The 13,697-nt window shown below is 40.0% G+C and overlaps 2 pseudogenes; both read left to right on the plus strand.

Annotated features, from left to right (window-relative positions):
* The first annotated feature begins 91 nt into the window (after positions 1-91).
* Positions 92-5,262, plus strand: LOC136329869 (RNA polymerase II elongation factor ELL2 pseudogene; annotated as a pseudogene).
* A 998-nt stretch (positions 5,263-6,260) lies between these two features.
* LOC136329870 (RNA polymerase II elongation factor ELL2-like) lies at positions 6,261-6,789 on the plus strand (annotated as a pseudogene).
* The last annotated feature ends 6,908 nt before the right edge of the window (positions 6,790-13,697 follow it).

The raw sequence follows: 13,697 nt of genomic DNA on the forward strand, positions 1-13,697 counted from the left end.
TACTGTCCTGTGGGCTTAATGCTCAGAAGCTCTTCTCCAGCCCCCTTGTTTGTGCCCCCTCTAAGGGGGTCTAACCCACATAACTAGCAACATGCCAGGGGAGCAAAGGTCAGGAGAGTCTCCGAACCGCACCAGCGCTAGGAAAGGTCAGAGAGTCTAAACCGCATGACCAGTGATATGCTAGGGGAAGAAAGGTCACCTTGGGGACTAGGTCTTGTTTTCTCAGTTTTGCCCATTGCCAGGCACCGGGGGCGTTCCACCCTGGTGACCTTCTGTACCTGGCCCATCATCCTTCTTCTGCTCATGTCTATCTAACTGCCTACCACAAAATCATACACTGTTAGTCCTGTATCTGGCTTAATTCACTTAACATAATGTCTTCAAGGTTCATCCATGTTGTAGAATGTGTTATAGTATCATTCCTTTTTAAGCCCACATTTTGTTAGCTGCCAGCTTTGAAGAGTGAATTTGTAAAGGTCTGAATCTTTGTCTTTGGCTTTGTTTTGTTTCCAACTTCTTCCCTCTCCCCCATCCCCTCCTTTAAATAGTATTTGAAATAAATAGTGGTAATGTAGTGATTGTAAGGATGGAAAAATAGAACTTATATTACTTCAATTCTGTGTGACCACTTGGAATTTTCTTGTATGTTTAACATTTTTTTTAATTTGTAGATAATTTAAACCTACTAGAATCAATCTTGAAAAAACAGGCATGGCATTGAGGAGCCACTGAGCCTCTTCACCCGCAGGTGTTGTAAGGTACCAAAAACTACAGAATTAATATTAATATTTTAAGAGGCTTAGAGAACATTTTATTAATTTGGGTTAAGGTGTGCCAAGAAATTGTGAGAATAGTCTTTGTACTGTGTGATTGGCATAACCAGGATGGCCCTTGGCATTGTATTGTAAATGCAAAGGGGAGGAAAACATGGATCCCCAGACATTCCACCACACCTGTGGGGAAAGGGGTGAATGGCTAGCCAGGTGCAGGAAGAGAAAAGCCAAAATAAACCTTTTCTTATAACTACGAGCCATTTGCGGGCATTTGTCCCCACAGAAACTACCTCTCCTATGTAAATGCATATGGTTAATACGTGTGACTTTGGACAGAGAGATGGCGGATGAACACTAGAAAATATAGGAATGCCTTTTAATATGTAAAGAGACATCTTTCTACCAATGTGTTGATTTGTAAATTTTGTTTTCTCCAAAAGGATGTATGGCTTGCAAATTGAACATGGTCCTATCATGTTAAAGGACATATGACTATAACCAATAGTAGTAAAGGGCTCCTAATTACAATTTTTGCTTCTGTACTTCCCACTTACAAAACTATAAAAACTAGGTAGAACAAAGGGCCAGCGCGCTCTCCCTCAGACCTCTGTGGGAGTTGCCGCCGTTTGGCCAAGCTAGACAATAAAGCTTTGGTGTGTAATCGACGGACCTTGTTCGTGTCTTCAATGTTTCGGGTCCCTCCGGATTGGGCTTAACAGGCATTATTGCAATTCTGGGATTTTTTGTGAAATAACATTTTTATGAATCTCTGCCAAACTTATTCATTTGCCACTATTCCCATTTATTTATTTATTCTTCAATAAGCGATGAGTGAAGATAGATAGACATATCTGTACCATCTGACAGATATAAATATACAAAAAAATAAAATTTGGCAGTTATTGACAAATTTGCAGAAATTAAGACTAAAAAAGAAATTATAATTTTATTATGTATTACTAACAGAGTATAGATATAGATTTCACCATTTTAAAAGACATATATATGAATGTAAAAGTATTAATCTATCTTTTTCCTTTTTTGTACTGTAATTTTTATTTTTAATTAATTAATTATTTATTTAATTAATTTATTTATTTTTATTTATTCATTTTAGAGAGGAGGGAGGGATGGAGGGGGAGAGAAAGAGAGAGAGAGAGAGAGAGAGAAAGGGGAGGAGCAGGAAGTATCAACTCCCATATGTGCCTTGACCAGACAAGTGCAGGGTTTTGAACCGGCGACGTCAGTGTTCCCAGGTTGACACTTTATCCACTGCGCCACCAGAAGTCAGGCTAATTTTTATTTTTTAAATTCATTTAGAAACATAGGAAGTTCTCTGTATAAGTAACCTGCCAGGGGCTATGTCTTACTCAGTCTCCCTTTTCCCACAGGGAAAGCTTTTATTCCCAGCAGTATCAATATACAAGGGTGGGCAAAAGTAGGTTTACAATTATGAGTATGTGAAATATGGAGTTCATTCTTGTATTATTATTTATTAACTATTGTATTATTTATTTGTATTACAACTCTAAACCTACTTTTGCAAACACCTGTACTTAATCATTTTACCCATTTACAATGTACACTAAATAGTTCCACAATTATTATTCTCATACCACTATTTACAATAAAAATATTAAGTAAAAATCAAGATTTCTTTGTAGGTTTCTTTCATCCCCAGAATATATCCTAAAGAGTGCTGTGTTCAAAGTTACTTGAGCTCATTTCTTTTCTTCTGTATAAATGATTTTGTTATCAATTTGACTTATAGCTAAGTTCATTTTAAAATGAAATCTTAAGTGTTTTCCCCATTCTTGTCTATTGACTTTTATTTTTTGAATATATAAAACATTATTAACACAGTTCAAAAGTCAAAACTATACAAAAACGTATATTCTGAAAAGTCTCATTCTTTTCCTTCTTTCTCCCAGCCCATTCTCAGCCCCCTAGGTAAGGTCTTTCAATCATTTCTGATTTATCCTTAATCTTCTCTTTTACAAAAATAAGCAGACACACATAGAGACTTTTATTTCCTTTACTTACACAAACAACAAAAACATACAAAAATATGCCTTTCCACTTTATTTTTAGGAAGGTTTATATAAAGTCTGAGATACATATAGACAAGTTCACCCTTTTTAAGCATGGAGTTTGACTGATGTTGACATATGTGCAGCCAGGTAACCACAACCTGAATCAGATGTAGAAACATTGCCCTCACCTCAGAGGTTCCCTGTGCCCTCCTGCAGTCACTCTTCTTCCACGCCCAGCCTCTCTACTACTTTACTTTTTCTAGAATATCACAGAAATGGAATTGCATAATATTTAGCTCCTTGGGTCATCTGACTTCTTTCACTTAACATAATGCACCCATTATTGTTCAAAGTACTAGCAGTTCCTTCCTTTCTATTGCTCTTCTATGCCATGGTGTGGCCAGACCAATTTCTTTATTCCTTTCTTAGTTCATGGACATTTGGATTGCTTCCAGTTGAGTACACTTGACTTCTATATCTTAACAATATAAACTGAAAATAATTCCTTATCAGCTTGTAGAGTTCTTTCTTATTCTCTTCCCTCTACTTTTATTCACTTTTTCAAATAACAGTTTTTTGAGGATATAATTCACAAAGCAGGAAGTTCACTCTTTTAAAGTGTACAATTCAATGGTTTTTCGTATATTCATAACATTCTGCACAAATCATCACTTTATAATTCCAAAATATTTTCTTCACCCCAAAAAGAAATGCCATACCATTAGCAGTCACACCCTATCTATCCCTAACCCCATTTACTTCCTTTTTCTAAATATTTGCATATTCTAGACATTTCATATAAATGGGATAATATAATACAGTATATTGCCTTTTGTATTTGGCTTCTTTCACTTGGGTAATATTTTCAAGGTTCATTCACATAGTAGCATGTATCAGTACTTCGTTCCTATTTATAACCTTATAACATTCCATTGTATGAATATACCACATTTCGTTTACCCAATTCCTTGGTTGATGGACTTTTGGATCAATTCCACTTTTTGGCTATTATGAACTAAGCTATGAACATTCGTGTGCAAGTTTTTGCCTAGACATATGTTTGCTCTTCTCTTGGGTAGATACCTAAGAGTGAAATTGCTGGGTCCTATGCTAATTATATCTTTAACCTTTTGAGAAACTGTCACACTGTTTTCCAAAGCGGCTGCCTCACCAGCATATATGAGAGTTCCAATTTCTCCGTATTCTCTCCAAACTTGTTACTGTTCATGTTTTAACTCTTACAATCCTAGTGGGTGTGAAGTAACATCTCACTGTAGTTTTGATACTCATTTTTCTAATGGCTAATTTTGTTGAAAAGATTTTCATGTGTATTTTGGCCATTTGTATATTTCTTTTTTTAAAATTTTTTTAATTTATTTACTTTTTAAGATTTTATTTATTCATTTTTATTAGAGAGAGAGGGAGAGATAGAGAACAGGGGGAGGAGCAGGAAGCATCAACTCCCATATGTACCTTGACCAGGCAAGCTCAGGGTTTTGAACCGGCGACCTCAGCATTCTAGGTCGACGCTTTATCCTCTGCGCCACCACAGGTCAGGCCCATTTGTATATTTTTTTAGAGAAATATTTATTCCAGTCTTTTGCCTAGAAGTCTGAGCAGTGGCAGCTGCAGTGGAGACCAGAGCCTGAGCCGAGGTGGCGGCCCCCAAGAGTTCAGATGGCAGCAGTGGCCTGGGGGTGGGGCTAGGAGGGCTGGGGCTTTGCGGGAAGAGCAGCACCGCAGGCTGTCTGCTGTGTAGGCAGCTGCAGGGCGGCAACATCACAGTACTGCACCACTCCTGAAACTCGTGCAGCTGGCGGAAGCTCCAGACCTACCAGAGCTACAAGAATTTAATTTTTTTTCCCACCTTCAATTCAGTTCCAAGAGCTCGATGGCTTGAAAAAATTTCCCCAAATACTGTAATCCCATCAATAAAATGCAGACGTTTAACTTCTATTTACCAAGTGTGTGTAAAGACAACCTTCAGAGCAGTTTTGACTGCATCCTACAAGGGTTCTCCGGCTCTGGAACCTCCCGGAAATAAAGAATAATAAATCCTCAATTGTCTGTGATTTATACAAGATAAAATTAGTGTGTGCAACTACCAAGTCCTATGTATGGATGACAGGAGAAAGAATGACTCAAGCAGAGAAGCATTCCTACGACCAAAGCACCAAAGTTATCAACCTGGGTGGACCAGGTGAAGGGAAAAGTGCAGATTCGGAAAGCACCTCAAGCTGTTTCAGATGCAGGGCCTGAGAGGAAAAGGTCAACCCCTCATGAACCCTGCAAATACGGTTAGCAAGACAAAGGGCGGGCTGCAGCCTTTCTCAGCGGGCATTCACTTACTGGCACCGAAGCCTACCAGAAACCTGAGCTGCTGGCTCAGGGGCAGAAAAGATGGTGTCGATCAAGAAGACAGGATCTGGCCTGACCTGTGGTGGCACAGTGGATAAAGCGTCGACCTGGAAACACTGAGGTTGCCAGTTCAAAACCCTGGGCTTGCCTGGTCAAGGCACATATGGGAGTTGAAGCTTCCTGCTCCTCTCTCTCTCTCTCTCTCTCTCTCTTTCAATCTTTCTCTCTCTCCTCTAAAAATGAATAAATAGATAAAAATAAGAAGACAGGACCTCTCTTGGAGCAACTCTGCAACACATAGCCAATCTGCAGCCAAAGACCTCTCACAGGATTATGCTGTTAAAGAGATTGGCTGGGGCCCTGGCCGGTTGGCTCAGTGGTAGAGCGTCAGCCTGGCTTACGGGAGTCCCAGGTTCATTCCCGGCCAGGGCACACAGGAGAAGCGCCCATCTGCTTCTCCACCCCACCCCCTTTCCTTCCTCTCTGTCTCTCTCTTCCCCTCCCGCAGCCAAGGCTCCATTGGAGCAGCGTTTGCCTGGGCGCTGAGGATGGCTCTGTGGCCTCCGCCTCAGGCGCTAGAGTGGCTCTGGTCGCCGGCAGAGCGACGCCCCGGAGGGGCAGAGCATCGCCCCCTGGTGGGCGTGCCAGGTGGATCCCAGTCGGGCGCATGCGGGAGTCTGTCTGACTGCCTCCCCGTTTCCAACTTCAGAGAAATACAAAAAAACAAAAGAAAAAAACAAAAGAGATTGGCCAGTATACAATGATAATTGCCATCCGGTCATTAGAGTCAATGCTCTCAAGAAATGAAATTCATGTCAGAATGCTGCCAGACACCAGCTATTCAGAGTCTCCTATATGTTCTAGCAGCAACGATGCATCTTCCCTTCAGAAATGGTTTTTTCATTCAGATTTCATCCAACATTTTTTTATTCATTTTTTAGAGAAGACAGAGTGGGAGGGGGGGGGGGAGCAGGAAGCACCAACTTTCATATGTGCCTTGACCAGGCAAGCCCAGGGTTTCGAACAGCGACCTCAGTGTTCCAGGTCAACGCTTTATCCACTGCGCCACCGCAGGTCAGGCTTCAGTAAACTTTGAATGAATAAAAAGGCTTGAATATCTCATTTTACAAATAGAGCGCCCTCAATATTAAATGTTCATTTGAATTCCACCAGTGAAAAATCTGCTGCAGCCCCTCCCGCCCCTACAGCTGCAGACATCCCCTCGCTCCACTGCTACTTCTGCCACTTGCCTATCTCCAGCCCTCCCCAGACTACATTCTAACTCCAATCCCCCTAGCATTCCAAAAGGCCCGGAGGTGGCGTTGGGGGCCTCAAGACCCACATGTTGACAGTTTTAGTCAAAACAGTAAAATCTGTGAGGACCAGTGAGACAAAATATCCCTCTAGGACGTCTCTGGAAACCTTACCCTCTGATTCAGTTCTATTAACGCATCCAGCGCCTATGGAAGAAAACCATTCAATGTCTCATAAAAAAGTCCAAAGAAAAATCTAAAAAACACAAGGAAAAGGACAAAGTAAAGAAACAGAATATTGAGATGACTGAGGAAAAGAAACAGGACCTTAAAAGAGAAAAGAGCCCTGACCTGTGGTGGCACAGCGGATAAAGCTTTGACCTGGAATGGTGAGGTTGCCAGTTCAAAACCCTGCACTTGTCTGGTCAAGGCACATGTGGGAGTTGATGCTTCCTGTTCCTTCCCCCTTTCTTTCTCTCACTCTCACTCTCACTCTCCCTCCTCTCTAAAATGAATAAATAAATAATAATTTTTAAAAAGATAAGAAATCGCCAAGCTGACCAACCCTAGTTCGATTCCCATGAACCAGTTAAGGAGGATTGCACTGCCTCTAGGAAGCCTTCTTCAACAATCGAACTCCTAGATTATTTGATAAAATATATTGCTATTGTCTCCTATGAGCAACACTAGAATTGCAACAATGACTTCAGTGGGGAGTGTGACGAATAGAGGGCCTTGAATGTTGGAATGGAGCATGTAGCTAGAAGATTTTTAGAACTGTATGTGCAAGAAAAGCACCTTTCTCCAGTCTCAAAAGAGTATCAGAATGCTCATGGAGAGTCTTACAAAAATAGTAGAAGATCAAGCAGTCTAGACCCAATTACCACGAAGAAAAATCCAGACGCTGCCTCACATCAAAACAGCAATAGGGGCCCTGGCCGGTTGGCTCAGCGGTAGAGCGTCGGCCTGGCATGTGGGGGACCCGGGTTTGATTCCCGGCCAGGGCACATAGGAGAAGCGCCCATTTGCTTCTCCACCCCCACCCCCTCCTTCCTCTCTGTCTCTCTCTTCCCCTCCCGCAGCCAAGGCTCCATTGGAGCAAAGATGGCCTGGGCGCTGGGGATGGCTCCTTGGCCTCTGCCCCAGGCGCTAGAGTGGCTCTGGTCGCAACAGAGCGACGCCCCAGAGGGGCAGAGCGTTGCCCCTGGTGGGCGTGCCGGGTGGATCCCGGTCCGGCGCATGCGGGAGTCTGTCTGGCTGTCTCTCCCGTTTCCAGCTTCAGAAAAATACAAAAAAAAAAAAACAACCAAAAAAAACAAAAACAAAAAAACAGCAATAGGTGAATTTGACCAACAGGAAGCAGTCATGGTACTGCTTGGACCAGATATGAATAAACTTAAGCTTATTTATTTAAACTTCCAAATGAATTGCTCTAAGATTCTAAAATAATGAAACTTTGCCTGTTGAAAGTTTTAGTGTCTATAAACTTGAGTTACTTTTTTCACTTCCTTTTATTTTGCTTTTCTATTTTGTTTTTGTTTTGTTTTGGGGGAGAGAAAGCAGAGAGACAGGAAGAGAGAGGGTGGAGAGAGAGATGAGAAGCATCAACTCGTAGTTGTGGCATTTCAGTTGTTCATTGGTTGCTTCTCAAACATGCTTTGCGGGGCCTGGGGGGGAGAGACGCTTGAGCAAAGCCAGTGACCCCTTCTTGCTCAAGCTAGCAACCTCTGATTTTCAAACCTGGGATGTCAACACTTTAATCCAACTGCGTCACCACTAGTCAGACAACTTTTCTGCATTTTGAAACTGCCTTTTCTGGTTCTTTCTTCCCCTCTCAAGACTTGTGTTTGTCAATAAAAGTAAATTTTTTTAGATATTGGGGATTGAGCATCTATATTTCAAATCAGTGCTTTTTTTTCTTAAAACCTTGTTTGTAATTAGAAATGATTTTTAGATTTTAGGGATACAGTGTTCATACTTCAAAGTTATGTGTGTTTAAAAACAGAAATGTGCAAAGTGAAATGCTTTTGGATAAACATAAGAAACCTATATTCTGACCTTTCTTAATGCGAACTCTTTAAATGTAGAATATTTAGGCATTTGCACAAAATACAAAAATAATTAAAACATTGTATGAGTCTACACATCCACATCTGTATATACTGGCGGACTTGATCTAAAACTGTAAATCCACCCTGCAGGTTAACCCTCCCCTCATTGTAGTGGTTGCCTTAAGGTGTTTGCTGGTTGCATACATAGTGTGGTTAATTATTAGCTAAGTGCCTCCCACTTGATTGGAGCAAAGGGAAGCACCTGTGGCCTACCAGTGTCGGAAAGCGTGTGAGCGACCTCTATGTGTGCAGAGGTGGTGTACATGTGAGTGTGCCTGAGGGGAAAAGGCTGTTTCTCTCACTAGGGAAAACGCTGTAGGGTTGTTTGTTTTGTTCGTTCATTTGTTTGTTGTCAAATTGCTACTTCTATCGCGTGAAACAAAAGTATTTCCGTTTCAAGTTTGTCAGCTTATTGTTGGGCAAAACTGACATGTTGTGGAAATACAACTAGTCTACAGTGGCCTGACCTGTGGTGGTGCAGTGGATAAAGCGTCGACCTGGAAATGCTGAGGTCGCCGGTTCAGAAAAAACCCTGGGCTCTCTCTGTCTCTCTCTCCCTCTCTGTCTCTCTTTCTCCCTAAAAAAAAAAAAAAGAAAAAAAAAAAAAAGAAAAACTAGTCTACAATTTTTGGGGCAAAACAATAAAATTAAATATGTAGGTAACCTATTTATATATTGTATGAAGTATTTTTTGAAGGGAGATGATAAGCAAAGAAGTTATTACTTACGTGAAATGCATATTTAAAGATTTTGTTTTCTTCATCCTCGATTCCAGGACTGTAAAAAAGAACAAATATATTTAACTATAACACACTGTGATTCCTTAGACAGTGTGAATCATCAGAAACTCTCATTTCATGGAGCTTATCTGTTGATGTTGATTTAAACTATCACTTTATCACGTGGGAACATAATTTATGTAAAAAATATAAGGATTTTAAACTGATGTCCATTCAAGTTGTGTCTTACCATATTCTTGGTAGTATCTTTAATAAATATGTTTGTCTCTCAAAAAAATCTTTTGCTTATATTTAAATTGGGTTCACTGTCTTTATTGTTGAGTTGTATGAATTCTTTATACATCTTTCTTCTATTACTCGTGTGATTACCTTCTTTACTACTATTACTAGTACTAGTACTATTACTACTCCCCTTTGAGTAGTTTGAACGTTCATGTACGTCCTCGTGCCTCCTGACCATCCAAAGTACAATTGATTTATTTTAAAAATGTGTAAGGCAATATTAAAAAAGGCAAATGTATGTTCTTCTTGTTTCCATAAAGTGGTTTTCAAACAAACATGATTTTAAGTTAATAAAACTAACTGGAACTAATTTCTTTTTTTTCTTTTTTTTTGAATTTTTCCTAAGTTAGAAGTGGGGAGGCAGTCAGACTTCAGCATGCACCCGACCGGGATCCATCCGGCATGCCCACCAGGGGGCAATGCTCTGCCCACCTGGAGAGTTGCTCTGTCTTGGAGGGAGCCATTCTAGCTCCTAAGGAAGAGGCCATGGAGCCATCCTCAGTGCCTAGGTCAACCTTGCTCCAATGGAACCTTGGCTGTGGGAGGGGAATAGAGAGACAGAGAGAAAGGAGAGGAGGAAGGGTGGAGAAGCAGATGGGTGCTTCTCCTGTGTGCCCTGGCTGGGAATTGAACCTGGGACTTCCACATGCTAGGCCAATGCTCTACCGCTGAGCCAAACGGCAGGGCCACTAATTTCATTTTTTGAAAAAAAAACTCACTCCCAGGGGTCAGCGAGTATGAAAAAAACTCACTACTCAAAGGGTTAACATTTAGATCTCTGATACATTTGCATATTTTCCTTGTTACTGTGAAAGAAATGGATCCAAGTTTATCTTTTCCCAAATTGTTCTCTAGTTGTCTCAACACCATTAATAAATATGTCTATCTTTCCCCCTAGAAAGTTGAGATGCTACCTTGTGTGTACCAAATTTTCATACTCTGGTCTTTCTATTCTGTTACTCTGGTCAGTCTATTCATATGTCAATACCTTGCTGTTTTAATAGTACAGTATATTTATATTTATAGTATATTTTAATATTAATATTTATAGTGTATTTTAAGATCTTGTAGGGCTAGTGTCCTGTCATTGCTCTTCTTTTTCAGAAGTGTTCTAGCTATTCTTTTAGGTTTATTTTTCTATATAAACTTTATATTTTTTCAAATTAAATTTATTGAGGTGACTGACAGTGGTCAGGGCTTTATCCACTGCGCCACCACAGGTCAAGCTATATACCACATCTTTATTCAATTTTCTATCGAAGGAAACTTTGGTTGTTTCCATGTCTTGGCCACCATGCATAATGCTGCAATAAACATAGGGGTGCATATATCTTTGCAAATAAATGTTTTCGAGTTTTTAGGGTAGATATTCAGAAGAGAGATTGCTGAGTTATATGGTAACTCTATTCTTTTTTTTAAAGATTTTATTTATTGATTTATTTTTTTAAGAGAGAGAGCAGAAAGAACCATCAACTTGTAGTTGCTTCGCTTTAGTTGTGCATTGAGTGTTTGTAGTATGTACCTTGACCAAACAAGTCTGGGGTTTCAAATCGGTGACCTCAGCATTCCAGGTCGATGCTCTGTCCACTGTGCCAGCACAGGTGAGGAAGTAACTCTATTCTTTATTTTTGAGGAAACACCATACTGTTTTCCATAGTGGCTGTACCAGCAGTGAATGAAGGCTCTTTTTCTCCATAACCTTTCCAACACTTGTTATTACCTGTGTTGTTGATAATAGCCATTCTAACAGGTGTGAGGTGGTATCTTTTTCTTTTTTGTGTGTGACAGAGACAGAGACAGAGTCAGAGAAAGGGACAGACAGACAGGAAGGGAGAGAGATGAGAAGCATCAATTCTTCGTTGCGGCACCTTAGTTGTCTTTCTCATATGTGCCTTGACTGGGGGTCTAGAGCAGACTGAGTGACTCCTTACTCCAGCCAGTGACCGTGGGCTCAAGCTGGTGAGCCTTGCTCAAACCAGATGAGCCTGCGCTCAAGCTGGCAACCTCAGGGTCTCAAACCCGGGTCCTCTGCATCCCAGTCTGATGCTCTATCCACTGCACCATCGCCTGATCAGGCTCCTTGTTGTTTTGATTTGCATTTCCCCAATAGCTAGTGAAGTGGAGCATCTTTTCACATATCTGTTGGTCATTTGTATATCTTTTTGGACTAAGTATCTATTCAGGTCCTCTGCTTTTTTTTTTTTTTTTTAATCAATTGCAAGCCATAAAATTTAATTTTTTGGAGATTGAGAGGTAGGAAGAGAGGGAGAAAGGAGAGAGAAGAGAAGCATCAACTCGTAGTTGTCTTTAGTTGTTCATTGATTGCTTCTCATATGTGCCTTGACAGGAGTGAAGAGGTACTCAAGTCACTGACCTTGGACTCCAAGCCAGTGACCTTGGGATCATGTTGATGATCCTACGCTCAAGCTGGTGCCCTTGGGGTTTTGATCCACGGACATCAGCATTCCAGGTGGATGCTCTATTTACTGCAGTACCGCCTGTCAGGCCCACTGCCCCCTTTTTTTTTTTTTTTTTTTTTTTAGTGAAAAGAGAGGAGGCAGAGACAGACTCCCGCATGCACCCCAGCTGGGATCCACCAGGCAGGCTCCCTAGGAGGCGATGCTCTGCCCATATGGGTCCCTTGCTCTGTTGCAACTGGAGCTATTTTTTAGCACCTGAAATGGAGGCCATGGGAGCCATCCTCAGTGCCTGGGGCCAACTTGCTCTAATCGAGTCATGGCTGCAAGAGGGGAGGAGAAGAGAGAGAGAAAGCGAGAGGCGGAGGGGTGGAGAAGCAGATGAGCGCTACTCCTGTGTGTCCTGACAGGTAACCAAACCGGGGACTTCTACATGCCAGGCGACACTCTATCACTGAGCCAACTGGCCAGGGCCTTCCCATTTTAAAGTGGATTGTTTGTTTGCTCGGTGTTGAGTTGCATGGTTTCTTTATGTACTTGTTGGAGCTGTTGTTTGCAAATATCTCACATTGAGCTGGTGGCCTTTTTTGTTTTGTTGGTGGTTCCTTTTGCTGTACAAAAGCTTTTTAGTTTGATATATCATAGTCCCACCATTTATTTTTTGCCTTTACTTCCCTTGCCTTTGGGGTCAATATGAACTTTAGAATGAACTTGGCTTGTGCCAGAAAAAACAATACTGTTGATACTTTAATTTAATTTTATAGTTACTTGGAACTGACATTTTTTATGTTGTTGAGTTTTTCTATACAATAATAAGGTTACATTTTCCATTTGTCCAAGTCTGCTTCTGTTTCTTTTAGGATGTTTTAAAGTTTTCCTCATCCAATTTTCTTACTTTTTTTTGTTGCACTGTAAATTAAGCTTTTTCTTTCTTTTTATCCTCTAACTGGTTATTGTTTTTATATGTAAAGGCTATTAATTTTTGTATGTTAATTTTGCATATTGGTACTCCATGAATTTTTTTACTATTTCTGTTAGCTTTAAAATAAATTATTTTGGGATTTTCAGATATGCTATGTCATCTGCATTTAGAGATGGTCTTAATTTTTCTTTTCAATTCTTAGGCACTAATTCTTTCCTTCTAATTACATTGGCTAATAATCCCAATACAATGCTAAATAGTAAATCGTAGTGGTGATTATAGACATCCTTGCCTTGTTCATATCTTTACTAAGTTAAGATGCTAAATATAGAACTTAAATATGTATATATTATCATGCTTTAAAAATCCACCAATCAGTATTTTATTGGAAGTTTTGATCAGGAAGGAGTAATTGTTAAATTTTGTCAAAACGCTTTTTCAGCATACTTGGAGAATATATAGTAAATTATACTAATGGAGTTCCAAATATAAACCATTTCTGCTTTTTCCCCCACAACCCACTAGGTCAGTGGTTCTCAAACTTTTTGAAGTCAGGGTACATTTAAAATCCTACAAATAATTGTTGGTGCACTATATACAAGTTTCTGAGAAATATGTTATAATAATTAAGTCAAATATTAAAGAAAAAATATAAAGTCCAAGCATGCTTTTATGTTAATTAAACAAAATAAATATGACAAAATTAAATTTATTTTGACATTAAAAAACACTTTCATGTTACATTTTTTGAGTTATGCTTTTTTAGAATTTGTAAAAAAGAGGAGTTAAAAAATTTAAAAATGACAAA

Source organism: Saccopteryx bilineata, chromosome 3 (assembly GCF_036850765.1).
Source record: "Saccopteryx bilineata isolate mSacBil1 chromosome 3, mSacBil1_pri_phased_curated, whole genome shotgun sequence".
NCBI lineage: Eukaryota > Metazoa > Chordata > Mammalia > Chiroptera > Emballonuridae > Saccopteryx > Saccopteryx bilineata.